The following is a 15577-nucleotide window of genomic DNA, read 5'->3' on the forward strand; positions in this document are numbered from 1 at the left end:
AAACAACAGAGTAGTATGTTTTAGATCTAAAGACCCAGATAAATAAACAAGTAAATAAATTTATATGTCTTCATGGAAAAATTACATAGCTACAAATGAATCATGAGAATAGTTCAAGTGCCATATAAAATTATATGACAGATTCTTTAAAGGGCAATGAAAGAATTACAGCTGACATCTGCTTTGAAGAGATAAGTCTAAAGTTAAAGTATGGAATTGCATTTAGAGCAGGTTTATTATCAGAGTAGCTCTGAAGAAAAGTGCCATTTTATTGTACCAGAGATTACACAGTCATGAACTGTCTTGTATAGTAGATACCCATTAACAATTGATAAGTTTTAAAATAGTTTTATCTGAAATGTTTGGACCAGCCATTCAAAAAGAAAAGAAATCACTGGGGGGGAAATGTGATAAACTGAGAAGCATTTTGATATAGAAACCAAAGATAAACATGTACATAATGGCCCCTCTCTAGGAGGTTAGTATGCAAACCTTTTGCATGTTATAAAGGGAGTCTATAGGTCCCACCCCACCTTCCCATCTTCTTTCCACCACTCTGGAGCACAAAGGCGGCACAAAGCTGGTGTACTGGCTACCTAACTCCGAAGATCCCCAGCTACTGGAATGGCCCCTTTAGGGGCTGTTGAAGTTGGGAAGAACTTAGAGCTAAAGCTGGGCACATTTTTTTGGTCAAATAGTTTATTCATTGGCATAAGGACTTGAATCCAGATCTTCCATTCCCAAAAGAATGCTCTAACCACCAGACTATGAAGACTTTCTTTCTTTGTTTTTGTTACAAAGTGGAACACCATCAACAGGAGAACTTGAGAAAGACCTAGCCTAGAATAGCCAATATCACAGTGGTTAGAACATGCTTCTGAGAAGGAAGAGACCCAGGTTCATGATCCCTGCCCCAAAGCAGGGATTTAAGCCTGAATCTCCCATATCCCAGGTGAGTTCCTCAAACATTGGGCTATTAGATTAAGAGGAATGGTGGCACCACTTCTTCCTCCAGCGATTCTGTGAATCTAGCCCTTTGCTAGACGCAATGTTTTGTTCGATCCCAAACAATATTATTGAACTGCCAGCAAACCAAAAAAAAAAAATCAGTTATTCACCCCGCTCTATGAAGATCAAGCCAAAGGCTGCTCCAAGGTGTGTCAGAAATAGAACCAGTTTCCCCCTCTGTTATGTTTTCAGTTGTACTGGGCTCATGACCAGTATAGTTGCAGATCTGGCGCTATTGTGTATACAGTTGCAATGAGGTTAGAAGACTTAAAAAGTTTAAGATCTAGATTTTAGTCAGGTCTCAGTCTATTTTTTCAGCATTGCAGGTACAATTGGAGGCTGCAGTTGCTGAAGTAATTTATCAGAACCTCTGGGATTTTACTTCTCTTGTCAGAAAAGAACCACTTACCAGTTATTACAAGCAAGTCCCAAGAGGATTCCAGTTCTCCTTAAGACCAGTGGCATCTCTTTTGTTCACCATTTATCCAGGAGTAAAAACCACCAGGACTTTTTTTTTTTCTTCTGGTCTCTCTGAAAAAACAAACGTGAACTTTCATATGACTTGATTGCTATACCTTGTTTGAGACTGATAAAAGGGGAATTGGGCAAAATTAATGTGGATTATATTATAATGTGGATTATATTCTAATTATAATGTAATCTTCATGTATTACATGAACTTGTCATAACAGTGATGTTTCATATTTATGTGCCAAGGTACCTAAGGTAAAAATGTGCAGTGTATGATTAAAAGTATGTGAGTGCCTTCCATTATTGAGAAGTTTTTAGTAACAGTTGTCTGCAGAGGATGGTAACTCTATTGTATATTAACCTTTATTCTTTGCAGTTGCAGATTTGGAGTATCCTTGATCATTGTATGTTTATTTGCAGTTGCAATTGCATTTAGATCTGTAATGACCTGATTCGCAGGTGCAACCAGAATTGCCAGTAGCAGTTCTAAATGGGTGCAACAATCGGTAATTTGCAAGTAATTCTGCCTGCAGTTCTGTGCCCATATTTAATTGTGCATGCCAAATTTCTCCCACAATCCCGGAGACTCTTATTCAACATTTAGGTCCTTATATATGTGTACAAAAATAAATGCTTTGCCACAAATCACCTGGAATCCTTTTCCAGTTAAAGGCGTTGAAAATACAAATTGCAAATAAGAAAAAACCTAATAGGTTAGCTTATGAAGTTATCAGTCACTCATTTGGGTGCAGTGAATGGGTGAGGCTAGCATGCTAATGTAGGGCAAAAGCTAAATACAAGTAAAGGTAAAATTCTGATATCATTCTGACTCTTGCAGCTGAGTCTCTCAACTGAACGATGAACCTCAGATTGTGATGACCAGACCCGATTAAAGATCCCAGGGCACTGTTTTGCAACAGAAGGTGTGAGTCACCCCCGTTAATTAAGTTGTATTTACCCTGTTCTGGGGTTTCAGTTGGATACAATCTTCTTCATTTCCTGTCCCTAGTATTGTGTAATGTTACTGTACACAACTAAAGAGCTGCCATATACTTTCCAAGGGTGTGCTGCACATCAGTATGGGTGAAATGATTCCTATATATAGTCAGTGTTGAATGCACTTTGAGGTCCATCAAGAAAGACAAAAGATAGATTAAAAATGGGTTTCAAATCCATATCTGAATTGCAAACTCCCCAAAGTGTGTGGGAATCTGGATCCACAGTTTTGGTTATAAAGATGGAGTAATTTGCAACATTTAGATCTGTGTTCAGATTTCAATCACCTACAATATTTCATGGATGTTGGATCTGGGATTTTGGATTGGGTCCATCTATAACAAATGTGAGATATTATTAGATTATTATTAGTAGTAATAATAATACTTAAACTGGAAATCAGTCACTGGCATTTTAGCCAAGAAACAGTTAAGGTGCTATTTCAAATGCAGGCTCACTAGACTACAGTTTTAATTCAATGGCAAGGTGAAAAGGATGAAATACAGTATGAACTTTTTGCCCAATATGGTTAAAGCTGCATAATAGAATAGGCTTGGTATTGCAGAGATATTCCTGTCTATTTGATTACTGAATGTACACATTCAAAATCTGAGAACTGTATTGGGATTTCCTGTCTGTTGTGACTCACTCATTCCTTTGAAAGCACAGCTATGCAAAAGATTCATGCTAGACAATGTGCGTCACTAGACTATGTGGCTGCAGATATGTGGTGGGGAAGAACAAGGTGGTTGTTTCTGCTCACCCCAATGTAGCATGGTTGGGGGAGGGGAGAAGCATCTAGAAAAATGGCCAGAAGAATAGTTCTCTGTAACTTGAGACACCACAGTCCCTTTATAGTCTTTATTCACTGGAAAAATACATTGTGTTAGAACACATACCGTGTTGCCAAATCTCACAAGTTTATCCTCAACTACTAGAATTGAGTGATTATGTGAGAATCTCAGCTTTCATTTTAAAATAAACTATGTTTCTATCCCTCGAGATTGCAGCGGGAAGCTAGAAAACATGACATGAATGCTCCCTAAAGGCTCAAAAACCAGGAGGGAAATAAAAAGAACCAAAAATGTATTGGCATTTTAAAAAATCTTGTGATTTTTCTGATCTGACTTATGTGTTTTGAGGGCATAGTGTTGGCAATACTGCTAATATGGTGTTAAACTCTTTGTGTAGATAAGGACTGCCATGTGTAATACAGTGTTAGCTGGTTGTAAATCGTAGAGTCCACCCTAAGACTGACTACTGATTTAATGTTAAGCACAAAAGCCCTGTCTATACTGAAGGCCAGATTATCCTTTATATGATTCTGGCAATGTAAAGGGTCTACATGAGTGTAAATCTCATTATGTCCCACTTTAGGCCCCTTAACATTGCAAAAATGGTTTAAAAGGGGCTATAATGTAAATGCGAATCTGGCCCTGAGTGTTTCATACTATGTTAGTTAATTAGCACTGCATAGTTATCTGGTGTAGAGAAGCCCATAAGGAGATGTTCCAGCTCAGTTTATGGCTCTGAGGCTCCACAAATAAGGAGCAGCAGAACTCTCCCCTCAACATTCCTACTCTCTGCACATGCATAATGAATTATTTTGGTTATCAGTGTCTGGCTTGGACAAGAGTTAATGAAAGGAAGATGGAGTCATACTGGTGAGACTTGAAAAGAGTACAGTTAAAGGAAAAAGTGGATATTACTCATATCTTAGTATGCCACTGTACTTTGATAGGCACTCTTTCTTTTATTTGATCTTCCTAACGGTTGGGAACTAAAGAGAAGGGACTTGATAAGAAAGAAAAAGAGACAATCTGGCAGCTCTCCCACTTGGTCTCACTCCAAACTTTGATTAACAGTATGTGGAGTCATGTATCTAATTCTTTAATTGCTTATACACCAATGCTAGGATCCTGGGTTTATAGGAACATAAGAATTGCCATACTGGGTCAGACCAATAGTCCACCTAGACCAGTATCCTGTCTCAGGCAGTGGCCAGTACCATAGCTTCAGGGGGATTGAACAGAATAAGGCAATTTTGGACCGATCCATCCCTGTCTTCCCTTCCCAGCTTCTGGCAGTCAGAGGTTTATGGTCATCCCAAACATGGGGTTGCATCCCTGACCGTCTTGGCTAATAGACATTGATGGACCTATTCTCTGTGAACTTAGCTAGGTCTTTTTTGAACCCAGTTATACTTTTTGGCCATCACAACATACCATGGCCTTGAGTTCCATGGGTTAGTTGTGCATTGTGTGCAAGAGTGTTTCCTCTGGTTTGTATTAAACCTGCTGCCTATTAATTTCATCAGGTGACCCCTGTTTTTGTATTGTGGGAAAGGGTAAAGAACACTTCTTTATTTACTTTTTCCACACCATTCATAATTTGATAAACCTTTATCATATGTCCCCTTAGTCATCTCTTTTCTAAGATGAACAGCTGTAATCTTTTTAGTCTGTCTTCATATAGAAGCTGTTCCATACCCTTGATCATCTTTATTGCTCTTCTCTGAACCTTTTCCAGTTCTATTATATCCTTTTTGAGATGGGGTGACCAGAACTGGACACAGTATTCAAGGAGTGAGCACACTGTGGATTTAGATAGTGGCATTATGATATTTTCTCTCTCTTTCAAGAGAAATTGGAATTGCTCATTTATGAGCATAAATTTGACCTAGTTGGTATTTCTCAAACCTGGTGGGAAGATTTGCATGATTGGAATGCTAAAGTAATGGTTATAATCTATTTAGGAAGGACTGAATAGGCAAAACAGGAGTGGCACTACATATTTTAAAGTCACTGACAACTCAGAAGAAAATGATCTTTAATGCTTTTGGAACAAGGTAGTAACAGATAAAGCCTAAAATGGGGTACTAGTTGTTGTCTGCTACAGACCACCAAACCTCACTGTGAAACAGGATACCAGCTCCATAAGCACCTATCTATAATGTGTAGGGGGGAAAGCTGCATTATTATCAGGGACTTCAATCTGAGTGACATATGCTGGAGGCCTCAATAGCCTCAGAATTTCTAAATAGTATAGATGAGAATGCATTGCATCCAACATGGGGGAATTCTATATCAGACCTTACCTTGACAAATAAAGAGGAACTGATCACACCATTAAAAATTAGTGGTTGCTTTGCTGCAAGTGATCATGACTTGATTACATGTGTTGTGTGCAAACAGAATAAAATCCAAACCTGTAATATTATACTTGGAAGTTTAAAAGGGCCAGTTTCACAAACTTGGAAACAGCTATGAGCCAAGTCAGTTGGGAGAAAGAATTTAAATAGAAAAAATGTGAATGAAAATTGGAAACTATTTAAGAATATTTTCTCAGATTCCCCAAAACAACAATCACACAATCAAGAAAGAACGCTATACTGGTTAAAAACCAACCTCACTTAGAAGGGAAGTAAAATCAGCTATAAAATAAAAAAACAATATAATCAATAGAAAAAGGGGTAGTTATATAAATGAATGACTATCGGCTAAGAGCTAGCAATTGTAGACAATTGTTAAAGGACACAAATGAAGACAAGGAGCTATCTATAGCTAGCAGAGTTAATAAGAATAAGAAGAGATGTTTTTAAGTATATTATGAACAGGAATCCTAACAATAGTATCGGCACATTACTAGAAATGGGAATGGTAGAATTTTCAATAAGGCAGAAATGTTCAATAAATATTTCTAGTCTGGATTTGGGAAAAAGCCTGGTGAATTCATATCAGATGATGCTGATGAAATAGTTTCCATTCAAACAGTAACTCAGGAGGATGTTGAATGCAGCTACTGAAGTTGGACATTTTTGAATCAACAGGTCCAGATAACTTGCAACCAAGAATTTTTAAAGAATTTATGGAGGAGCTCCCTGGATGATCAATGTTGATTTTCAATAACTCTTGGATCACTGGGAAAATTCCAGAAGACTGGAAGAAAGTTAATGTTGTGCCAATACTTAAAAAGAGTAAAAGGGATGATCTGGGTAATTATAAGCTTGTCAGCCTGACACTGGCCCCAGGCAAAATAATGGAATGGCTGATATGAGACTTTTGTAATAAAAAATTAAATGAGGGTACTATAATGCCAATCAGTGTGGGTTTATGGAAAATAGATCTACCTTTTTTATGAGATTATAAGTTTGGATGATAACAGTAGTGTCGATGCAATATTTTTTGACTCTGTAAGGCATTTCACTTGGTACTGCACAACATTCTAGGAAACTAGAACAATAGAAAAGTAACATGGCATATATTAAATACAGTAACTCCTCACTTAAAGTAGTCCCGGTTAACGTTGTTTCGTTGTTATGTTGCTGATCAATTAGGGAACATGCTCGTTTAAAGTTGTGTAATGCTCCCTTCTAAGTCGTTTGGCAGCCGCCTGCTTTGTCTACTGCTTGCAGGAAGAGCAGCCCGTTGCAGCTAGCTGGTGGGGGCTTGGAACCAGGGTAGACTGGCAGCCCCACTATCAGCTCCCCGCTCCCCTAAGTTCTCTGTGCAGCAGCTGCCTGCAGTTCAGCTGTGTCCCTCCCCCCACTGCCATGTGCTGCTCCTGCCCTCTGCCTTGGAGCTGCTCCCCGAGACTCCTGCTTGCTGTGCGGGGGGAGGGAGGCAGGAAGGAAGAGGGGGGCTAATGTCAGGGTGTCCCCCTCCCCCCTGCTCCTGCACCCCACTTACCCCATCTTCCATAGAGCAGGGGGGATAGAGTAAGACTCAGGACTGAGGGAGCTTGCAGCAGCTGGTCTCAGCAAGCTGATCTAATTAACAAGGCAGTGTACTTAAGGGAAATGCGCATATCTCCCTCCATTCCTGCTGCCTTGTGTAGAGAGAGAGTTAACCATTGAGGGCTCAGCCAATTGCTAGTTCATCATTTAGCAGTAAGGGAAATATCCCACCCTCTGACTCCTCCACCTCAACCAAGCTTCACAATCATCATCACTGTGTACCATTATTAAATTGTTTGTTTAAAACTTATATTCTGTGTGTGTGTATGTGTGTGTATATATATATATGTGTGTATATATATATACACACACATACATACAATATAGTCTTTTGTCTGGTGAAAAAAAAATTCCCTGGAACCTAACCCCCTCATTTACATTAATTCTTATGGGGAAATTGGATTCGCTTACATCGTTTCACTTAAAGTCACATTTTTCAGGAACATAACTACAACGTTAAGTGGGAAGTTACAGTAGATTAAAAACTGGCTAACCTCATTGAACAGGTGTGTTTCTAATCAGATCCCATAGGTATTAGTTCTTAGCTACTTCACTTTTTTATCAAATGACCTGGAAGAAAAGATTAAATCATTACTGATCAAGTTTGCAGATGACACAAAGATTTGGGTGCGGTAAATAGTGAAGACAGGTCACTGATACAGAGCAATCTGGATCAATTCATATGCTGGGCACAATCAAACACTGTATTTCAATGTGGCTGAAGGTAAAGTCATACATCCAGGAACACAGAATGTATGCCATACTTACAGGGTGTCTATCCTGGGAAGTAATGACTCTGAAAAAGACTTGAGGGTCATGGTGAATAATCACGTGAGTTCCTAATGCAACACTGTAGCCAAAAGGGCTAACGCCATCCTTGGACGTATAAACAGGGTAATGTAGAGTTGGACTAGAGAAGTTATATTACTTCTGTATTTGGCACTGAGGTAACCACTTCTGGAATACTGTGTCCAGTTCTGGTCTCCACAAATAAAGAAGGATGTTGGAAAATTGGAGAGGGTTCAGAGAAAAGCCATGAGAATTAGTAAAGGATTGGAAAACATTCCTTATAACAAAAGATTCAGTGAGCTCCATCTATTCATCTTAACAAAGAGAATGTTAAGGGGTGACTTGATCACAGACTATAAGTAACTACACCGGGAACAGATATTTGATAGTAGAAGGCTCTTCAGCAGCCAAAGGTATAACAAAACCCAATGGCTGGATATGGAAGCTAGACAAATTCAGACTAAAAATAAGGTGCAAATTTTTAACAGTAATGGTAATTAACCATCTGAATAACTTGCCAGTGCTCAGTTCCCTGTGCCTGTTCTTTGACAGGGGATCTGAGTAGAAGTCAATTTACTCAAAATTCAGGCCCTGCTGCACCACTCCGTGGGTGGCAAGACCTTGGAGCCCAGTGTTCCCTGTTCAAAAATCCAGAAGTCCGCTCTGAACTCAGCACCCAAATCCAGGCATTCTGAGGTGTCTGGCTGACACCACCACTGCTCTCCCACCCTTGCCTTGGCAAGGTCTAACAGCTCTGTGTGCTCGCTCGCTCTCTCCTGTTGCCTACGCAACAACTCTTCTGCCAGGAAACAAACATTACACAGCGTATCCGTCTATGATCCACTCTTACTTTCCTCCCCCAGGAAACTTCTCCTCTTTCAACAGACTGGTGATTTTTTTTCCAAGTCCACCTGCTGATATTTTGCTCCATACTAACGTAAAAAGACTTGATCTCCTTCCTTTACAGGATCAGGAATGGCTACTGTTGGAGGAAGCGGGACAGGGCTCTGAGGTGGCACTGAGCATTCTCTTTCTCTCAGGTGCTTGGCTGGCTGGTTATTGTTCACATGCTCAGGATCTAACAGATGGCCATATGTGGGGTTGGGAATAATTTTCCCTCAGGTCAGATTGGGGTTTTTCATTTTCCTCTGCAGCATGTGGATAGGGGTCACTTGCCAGAAATATCTGGGTATATCTCACTTAATCATTTCTGTGCCACTGGGGGGCCTGGGGTATTGGTGTACCTCACTCCTTTCTGTTCTCTGCCTATGAAATGTATTATTCTAGTCTCCTGTGGGCTGTAATACGTCGGTCTGATTTCAGTTGTTGGGTTTAGTGTGTAAGTGCTGGTGGCCTGTGATATACAGGAAGTCAGACAAGATAACCTGTTGATCCCTTCTGGCCTTAGCCTCTCTGACTCTAAGTCCCAAGTATAGTCTGCACATTTCTATTTTAACCCTCCAGCAAGGCTTTTCATTTGCTATTAGCTTCCTTGGCTGTTTTACATCCTTTTTACCTATTTACCTATTTCATGAACAAAGCTGTTCTTTTATATAAGGCTCAGTCGGGGACTTCATGGTTCCCAGGGCCTGGCCAGGATTCATTTAGGCTAAATGACCTTGGATTTAAAACATTTCATTGGTTTCAGAGGAACTACTGATGGAGTAAGTGAGTAATGGTATCCACATCTGGCCCTTAATTATGCAAACCATTTACTAGAACTAACTTCAAAATATCACTGCTGTCAAAATACTCTTGTTAAGGGACAGATTCTGCCACGCTTACTCATATTGAGTATTATCATTTATTTGTATTAGAACCTAGGGACACCAAACATAGGCCAGGACCCCATTGTGTTGTACAGACACAACAAAAAGACAGTCCTTGCCCCACAGAACCTGCAAAGTATCTTACTCTGTGAGTAGTCCTATTAGAATCATTGGGGCTACTTGCAGAGTAAGTTACTATGTGTTGTTAAGGGTGGCATAATCTGGTGTTAAAGCTTAGAGAGCAGTGCTAGAGCCTCTCCACAAGTGTTGAGGCTGCGCTGAAGGCCAAGCTTTCCATTGCAATGCATGCAAAGCACAAGGCAACCATTGTCAGTGCATACCCTAGGTCTAGTACAAAGTTGCTATTGAAAAACCGCTCTCCTTTTCCCACTCAAATGCAAGCCCTAACATAATCAGTATCCCTAGCTATTTAACGAACCAGTTTGCTGTTCCAGCCATGGTGAGTATGGCCCAGGGGCCTGGGTGATGGGCCTTGTGCTGTAACTTGTGGGCAACATAGACGGTGCTTGGAGACCGTGGACCAGCAGTAAGCCTCCCAAAGTCCAGTCTTTGTCCGAGGTTGCTCCGGGGTTTGTGTCCATGAGATAACACAGGAAACCCATCCACCCCCTTCCCTTAATGCTGCTGGTAGAAGTCACCCTGGGCTTGCAGATTCTGAGATCAATGCCGATCCCTGCCACCCAAACTACTGGCAGGTAGGGAAACCGTGATTGAGGGACCCAGAAATCACCATGGATGGGGGATCACATGCTCTATTGTTTGCAGTACGAGCACTTGTAATGAAAACGTCCACTGTCTTCTCTAGGTGACCCTATCTGCTATCAGTCTCCTGAGGGTAACAGAGGTGGCAAGGGAGCAGATGCTGCAAGAGTCTGCATACAGACCTTGTCCGTATGCTGCAATGCTGTGTTCTGCAATGATGCCAACAAAGTTAATACTGGAGTGGCATAGGAAAGTGTCCTACCGTGGTGGAAGAACTAAGGCAGCCCTCCCCAGAAACTTTCTGCAAAGAATTGCAGAGTACCTCCATGAAAGTTTCCTGTAGATCTTCATGGAGGATTCCCAGGCCATCCCTGTGCACATAAACAGTCTTTTCTGGGGGAGGGGGAGGCACCCTCTGGGTAGCTGGAGCTGCCACTGGGAAGCAGATACCCACCACATCTCACTTTTTCTTCATAATAAACATAAAGTATAAGAGCATATAACCGCTGCAGTTTGATTGGAATTGCGTACTCACCAGAGGTTCCTTCCCTGGCATCACACTTGGCCACAATGCTGTCCTGTGACTGCCTGGGCTGCTCCGGGGTTAAAAATAGCTCCTGGCTCTCAGGGAGAATGGATCCGCCACTTGCCTGTCTCCCATTCTCCTCTTCCTCCTCTTTCAAAACCTCCTCCTTCTTGTTGGTGCCTGAGGTGACTCAGACTCCTGTGAGGTATCCATGCTGTGGATAGTTTTGCGGGTAGTGGTGGGGGCACTGCCGAGAATCGCATGCAGCTCCTTGTAGAAGCGGCATGTCTGTGGGGCAAAACCAGAATGACTGTTCGCCTCTCCTGTCTTCTGGTACACCTGCCGAAGTTCTTTGATTTTCACATAGCACTGCTGCGTGCACCTGGTGTAGCCCTTCTCCCCCATGCCCTGCATGATCTTTTCATATATATCTATGTTTCTTCATCTGGATCGGAGCTGTGTCTGCACAGACTCTTCTCCCCACAGACCAACCCATGACCTCCTGTGTACTCCAGGCTGGAGTGTGTTTGGGTCGTTGAGTCGCCATGATCAGCTGGGCTGGCAAGCTCTCCACGCTGATCAAACAGGAAATGGGAATTCAAAAGTTCCCGGGGCTTTAAGAGGGGAGGGGCTGTTTCCTGTGTAGCTGGCTGCTGTGCAGTGGAGTTGAAAACCATCACCAGAGCGGTCACAGCAGAGCATTGTGGGCCATCTCTTGAAGGCCATTTCAGTCGAATTACACAACGCTGTGTCTACGCTGCCTGTCCGTCGATGCATCGACATCGAATTAAGCACTATGCCTCTCATGGAGGTGGAGTAATTAAGTCAATGTAACAGACGAGTTAGGTCAGCAGAAGGGACCTGGTAGTGTAGACTCATACATTATTAGGTTGACGTAAGGTGGCTTTCGTCAAACTAAATTTGTAGTGTAGAGAAGGCCTAAATTGCACATGTGTAATTCACATCAGTATTGAGAGCTTGTTTCCTATTGAAGTCATAGAAGAAAGACTCTATAAAGAGTCTGAGCCTGTGAGATGCTGATCAGCTCATACTTGCTGCTAAGCCCTCTCAGCCTCCACTGACTTAAATGGGAGTAGAGGATGCTCAACAGCTTTCAGAAGGATCTCAGCACCAGGCAGGATTGGCCCCAATATTTTGACTTCCACTATAAAAATAGCATCACTGTTTCAGCTTACCACAAATATTCTGGGATCATTCCCACCTGCACAGACAAACCTATGGGTAGGACCAGGGGACTAGATAGCACAGTGGTAGGTCCCTTAGACTGACAGATAAGGGGCAGAAAAACCCTGGTGGTTCTCTTCATTCCACCTGCAAGAGTTATGTTGAAATGGTAGAAGGAAATTGCCTCTCTGAAAGAAACAGGGGGTTCAGAATCCACAGATCAGCTTGGAGACCAAGTCATCCATTCAGAGACCCAGGGCTTCTTCCACTGCTCTGGGGCACTGGATTGGGCAGTGCAATTCAATTTGCGATCAACTAATAGGGACTCCCTGACTGCCACCATCCATGAAACCTTCACTAAAGTGGGCAGTTCACTGCTCTGCTGAAAAGTTAACTCAACTTCAGGCTATTCACTTTTAAAAGCCTTCCCTAAAGAACTGATATGGGACAATATGTGTAGTGCACCTGTCCCTCCAGCTGTCTACACTATTCTCCCTGCCCCCAGCTCCTGCAAATATCCAGAGTTCCAGAGGGGTTCCTGTTGGCCCAAACAGGGAGCAGGAATGGTCCCATGAAGTAGTTCTCTGCCCTTTACTGTGAGCAGTGGATATAAGCCAGGCCAAAATAAGGATATGTTAATGTTTTTGTCACCAGAGCTGCTATTACAAATCTGTCCCCATGCTAAAGCATTTGTCCACACCAAAGCCAACATTTTAGGAATCGTCTAAACTGCTTCTGGTGCGCGCACTGAATACATACGGGGAGGAAGAACTGTAAAGCACGTAGATGATCAATTTATAGCTTAAATCTAAAAAGAAATAATTCTTTTTGACAGAGAATATTTCAAAAAGAAGGCAATAATGCTGAAAGGAACAACAGAGTGAAATCATCATGGGAACAAATGAAACCTGAATGTTTCCATTTCATGCCTCCTTTGAGCATAATTGCTTTGATTTTCAACAGTTAGGATAACAAAGGATGCTTTTCCCATTGAGACTGTAGGCTCCACATCAGCATGCAGTTGACCTTTGTGCCTCTCTATGCTAAATCATTTGTTGCCATCCCATCAAAGTGAATGATTTTTTTTGGCACTACCTCCCCACGACAAACAAACAAACAATAAAGAACAATGTTTATCCTGAAACTGTGTCATATAGTGTGGAACATCCACCCAAGCATACAATTCCAGCTTCCCAGAACTGTGACAAGATCATCTATATCTGTGGTCAGGGTTTCCATATATATACTATATCCAGAGATGAGCCTGAACAAAAGCTATGGATCCAAACACCCTCCATCTATATTGAAAATCAGATACAAAGATGTGACCTTTATGGCTGGTCCCTGTCTCTATAATGAGGCAAACTGAAATCCCGGATCTGACCACCACCCACACTTTTGGGGAAGTTCAGATCTCTAATAAGTTTTTCACTTTGCTGTTTAGATCCATCCCTGCTATCATCAATGTACAGGACCCAAATAAAATTTATGATCCATAGTGTATTATTATTTAATATTTATATTATGATGACACACAGATGTCACAGTCAAGACAGGGGGTGGGGGACATTGTACTAGATACTTTATGTGTATAGCAAGAGTAGTAAGAGAAAATCTGTGCTCCAGAGCGCTTACTGATAGGAATAAACGGATGTGTTATATACATTATTCACTAAGAAAATTAGAGTCCCTTGACTATAGACAATAAAGGGCCAAATTCTCATTGGGTGAAAATTTGCACAGCTTCATTGACTTCAGTGTAGCTATGATGATTTACACTACAGGAGCATCTGGCCCAAAGACTAAATATTGCAGTATAATAACACCATGATCCGTAAGAAAATCCTAAAACGACTCAAGGGGAAAAACATCGGATATGGATATATGTAGGATGTTTACTCTAAAACCTCCCTAGAGAATCTGTGTGAACTATTTCCTCACTAAGCATGATAATAAAGGCAACAAATGAGGATTATCAAAGTCACCAGCCTTCACTCAAACCCCAATCTGTACTACATTTGTACAAGAAAAAAAAGCTGTGTTACTGATAATTGGCCCATTTTTCATAAGTAACATTTCACATCCATTTGCAAAATGTCAAATATACATCAGAGATAAGTGTCTTTTTGGAAATAAAGATGTATCTAAATAGCATCCTCCATCGCAACAAGACCCATGCCTTGGAAAAATACCATTTAATACAGGCATCTGTGTGCCCATGCACATTTCCCAGACATGCCTCCAACTGAAAACTCAACAGCTCCATGAAGACAACCTTCCACTAATTGCTGTTGCAACATTATTTGGATTACTGGTGCATAAATCTGGTCGAGCTCTTTCACCATCAAACTAGCCATTCATGTGCAAATATGAAGTGATGCGCCTCCCAAATTATGACAACATAGCACATAGCTTAACAATGTGCTTATGAGTCTTCTGATGCTGTGGAGATGTGAGATCATTGGACCAGTTACTTGACCACACTAATATCTTCTGTGCCATTCTAGCCCAATTGAGAAAACTTAAAGTTTGTTTAAGTGGCCAGCTGAAGATCTCCTTTGCACAGAGAAATCCTCCAGTTATGTAGAGTTGGCATAGCCACCTCTACATCACCTTCATCATAGTTTCTGGCACAGGAGGTGTGTCATAGCATGGCCAAGGGAAATGGAAAGGGACCATGGCTGGAATGCTGCTGGGCTCCAGCAATCCCCAACTGTGAAGTTGTGCAACGAGGCACAAATTAGAGCAGCCTTGACATTGCTCTATATTGAATGTCCAGCCCCAAGTTCACTGGGGACATACAACCAACTTTGTCCCCTCAGGACCTGCACTGAGCAAAGCTTGTCTGGAATTGAGACTCTCACCCATTATATCTTAAAGATACATGTGTATGGAAGTTAACAAAAAAGTCACATATGCCTAACAACTAAATTCCTGAATAATACATTCATATTTCCATGCCATCAATGCGTAGCTGCCTCCCATGCATGCCATCATGGCCTCAGGGCACTCTTCACGCAGTCCTTGCCTTTGTTTCCCCAGTCAAGGGGCTTCTTCAATCATTCATAAATCCTTTTGTCCAGTCGCAGGTCTTCTCAGGTTCTGGTTTATTAAATTAACAAAACGTTCAAAATCAAGGTCTCAAGTCCATCCATTTGCCTCCTCATCGGGTCACTCCCAGGCCTTTCAGGTTTCTATCCTGAAGCTCCCAGAAGCCTCTGTACGCCCACTCTGTTCTCTACTCAGTGTACGCTAATCCATCAGCACATCCTAGAGTCCCCTGGGCTGTCATACTATCCCCAACAGTAGAACATGTAAAACATATTTTATACTGCAAATAGCATGCCCCACACAAGTCTCCACGTACCCATCACC

Source organism: Emys orbicularis, chromosome 1 (genome assembly GCF_028017835.1).
Source record: "Emys orbicularis isolate rEmyOrb1 chromosome 1, rEmyOrb1.hap1, whole genome shotgun sequence".
In the NCBI taxonomy this organism is placed as follows: domain Eukaryota; kingdom Metazoa; phylum Chordata; order Testudines; family Emydidae; genus Emys; species Emys orbicularis.